At 43.4% G+C, this 3,668-nt stretch overlaps 1 non-coding gene across 1 annotated transcript; it reads left to right on the top strand.

Annotated features, from left to right (window-relative positions):
- The first annotated feature begins 1,785 nt into the window (after window positions 1–1,785).
- Window positions 1,786–1,892, top strand: LOC131229924 (small nucleolar RNA R71). The gene has a single exon (XR_009163661.1). It is a non-coding gene; the product is annotated as a small nucleolar RNA R71 (small nucleolar RNA).
- The last annotated feature ends 1,776 nt before the right edge of the window (window positions 1,893–3,668 follow it).

Below are 3,668 nucleotides of genomic sequence, written 5' to 3' on the forward strand. Positions count from 1 at the left end.
AGGCACTACATCGGTTTGTGGCAATTCTTCAAATTGTGGCCTCCACCGGTTAACTTCAAGTACCGGTGCAGTATCAAGCAAGGCACACGTCTCCCTAATCATGTCATCATCAAAATCATGGGAGTGGGCCAGGCACGTCTCCAGATTGTCGGAGGATAAAGTCAGCGGTGTCGTATCTTCCACGAAAGAGTCAATCATGTTAATGTCGTGGAAATCGTCATCATCCTCTGAGTTGCTGCCGTTATTGAAAAAATGTTTGACTCCAATGTCAAATTTCCAAAAGACATAGTCATGATACCATTCCTGCAATTGATAATTGCATTTGACGTGGCAAGGAATGGGCGACCAAGAATGACGGGAATCTGAGTGCTCATGTTATTGATGGGTTCGGTGTCCAGGATGATAAAATCTACAGGGTAGTAAAATCTATCGACTTGGACTAACACATCCTCAATTATCCCTCTTGGTACACGAACAGAGCGATCAGCAAGTTGTAGTGTGGTTAGGGTGGGTTTTAATTCACCCAAACCTAACTGTTTGTATACCGAGTAGGGAATCAAATTGACGCTCGCTCCTAAGTCAAGAAGTGCGTGATCAATTCGATGGTTCCCGATTACACATGATATGGTTTGGCTACCGGGATCCTTGAATTTCTGTGGCACGTCTTGCTTCAGGATGGCACTCACTTTCTCAGTCAAGAAGATTTTCTTTTGAATAATTTTCCGTCTTTTGGTCGTGCATAAGTCTTTTAGGAATTTGGCATATGAAGGTATCTGTTTAACGACATCAAGTAGAGGAATGTTGACTTTCACCTGTTTCAACACCTCTAGGATATCTTGAGAGTTAGAGAGAGGTTTTGGTGAAACCAACCGTTGGGGGAATGGAGCAACTGGCTTCTCTAGAAGTTCCGGTTCTACTTTTTGTGGGGCATCACTGGATCCATCATTGTTATCCTCTTTTGGTTATTGAGGCTTTTCGGGACTAAGCGGAAGAGTTTTATCAATGATCTTCCCACTCCTAAGAGTGGTGATGGATTTAGCATGCCCCATCTGATTTGAAGAGCTGGAATCATTATTCTCGTACTGCGGTTTAGGATTAGGGAGAGGTTGTGCAGGAAGCATCCCCTTTTCTATAACCGTCATACGAGAATCTATCTTTTGCATAAAATCTGTAATTCCCCGCATTGCCTGAGCCAGCTCTTGTATAGGATTTTGAACTGGTTCCTCTTGAGGTTTCACTTGATTTGGATTTTGATTGAAGAAACCTGGAGGGGTAGCCGTTTGTCCATTCCTCCAACTAAAGTTTGGATGATTTTTCCAGCCAGGATTGTATGTATTGGAATTAGGTCCAGTAAAAGGTCTTTGATAGTTATTTACGGCATTGGCTTGTTCATTCAACACTCCTCGAAAGGCAGGTATTGTAGGACAGTTTTCAGTTGTGTGAATGTTGCAATCATAGATGCCGCAAACAATTTCATTGACCTTATCCTTCTTTCCTTCCATGGCCTCAACTTTCCTTATGAGCGTAGTCACTTTACACTTGAGATCATCCTCTTCTTTCAAGAGATATAATCCACCTTTCTCCTTTAATTGAGTCGGCCTAGACGTGGTGTTCGCCATTGGGTAATAGTCCCATGATTGTGTTTTTTCAGCGAGACTATCGAGGTAATCCCATACCTCGTCAACATCTTTGTTGATGAACTCTCCATTACACATTGTCTCGACCATTTGGCGCATGGAAGATGTCAATCCATCATAGAAAAAATTTGTAATGCGCCACGTTTTAAATCCGTGTTGTGGGCATGAACTGACCAAATCTTTGAACCTTTCCCAACATTGGAAGAATGTTTCATCTTCTTTTTGGGCAAAGTTCATGATTGCTTTTCTGAGGGTAATCGTTTTATGATGTGGGAAGAATTTTTTTATGAATTCCCTCTGCATATCGTTCCATGTGCCAATGGATCTAGGACGCAGTGTGTCACGCCCCAAACCCGGAAATCTGATTCACAAGAATTCCGATCGCCGAATCTGGTGCCGACAGCCTCCATAGTACCCCATTCTCGGCTTCTAACGTTCATACGCCAGATTCCGATCCTGGGATCCTACAAGGAGGATTTTTTTTTTTCAACGTGCATTTGTCTCATAAGAAGCATAACCACGAGTTTACCCAAATCACAAGGCAACGCCATCATCACATATCCACTAATATAATCATTTGAGTACAATGCAAAAAGGAAAAATATATAAATCGAAAATCAAGCTCCAGAAGACCGCTGCACGCTCCAAGCTCAACACTACTGCAACTTAATATCACCTGCACGCATCTATCGTGCATAAGCTTATAGAAAGCTTAGAGGGTAGTGTAAGTGTGTGTACAAAGTAAGTGTCAAGTATTCAACATAAAGACATCATCATATAATACCGAAAATATCGGATATCCATAAATCATATAATATCGGAATAAGCAGAAATATTGATAAGATCATGAATTATCAGAGTAAACAGAAATACTAACAAGATCATAGATCATACGATAACAGAGTAAGCGGAAATACGGACAAGTCCATGAGCCAATCAATATCAGAATACGCAATATATAACAGCTATGCAAACGAGGAGTCATAAAGAGCCAAATATCAAGTGTCGAGAATGCAATGCAATGTATAATTCCTTATGTGTTCACAAATACGTCAACCATATCTAGACCATATAAATGCAGAGACACAGTAACCCAAAATGTCGTATGCCGCGGATGTAATGCAATATGCGGTGCGAATGGAATGACCATGCTGGAGTGTGAAGTCGGGATGGTAGTACGTAATATCGCAGGCTATAGGGTCCATCACAAGGGACTTCTATCCAAACCAGTCCCATACCTAAATTTGGATAGTCAGACTCAATGTGGTAAACTCCTGATCTCAGGTTAGTCGCGCGCCCCAACCGAAATCCTGGCCATTGCGAAGGCACACGTAACAACTAGTTGCACACCATCAACCCGAGTGGATAGTGAATGAATGAATGCATGAATGAGTATGCAACTCCTGCTCACTAAATCCACATATCAGTACAGTTCATCTCTGGGATCATCACCGGGGTCTATTACACTTCAAACCAGATTGTCGCCCCATCGCGCACAATAAGGTGAGTGGAAGAGACCTCACTATCCGCCTGCCAATATCGAGCCCAGCTCGTCGATAGCGGACCCATTCCTCGAGCTGGTCAGACTCAGCCTAGCATTGCCCCCTCCTCTCGGGCAGGTAAGGCAGCACCCCCTTCCAACCAACCACGATACAGTGGGAGACGCGGCCTAATGGTATACAGCCCTCATGCGCTCATACATCCACTCGGTCTAGACGTTGGAGCAACCTCTGGAACCAAGAGGGTTTAGGGACTTTCACCCAGGGATATCTATAGCACCCCATGTAGAATAGATTTTCGGTGTCCCATCTGGCCACCATGAAATACCTGTGGAGGCTACAGCCCTGATGTCGCTAGGGCGTACGGTGGTCATGTCACATAAATGCGAGATACATGAGTCACACAGTCCAATCATGCATCAATCCTGTGCATACCGTACGCTCATGTGAGATAACCTCCGCCTATTGGGGAGTCTCATAACAACATGCTCAATGACATATGCAATGATCAACCACATCTCATAACAAACAT

Source organism: Magnolia sinica, chromosome 16 (assembly GCF_029962835.1).
Source record: "Magnolia sinica isolate HGM2019 chromosome 16, MsV1, whole genome shotgun sequence".
NCBI lineage: Eukaryota > Viridiplantae > Streptophyta > Magnoliopsida > Magnoliales > Magnoliaceae > Magnolia > Magnolia sinica.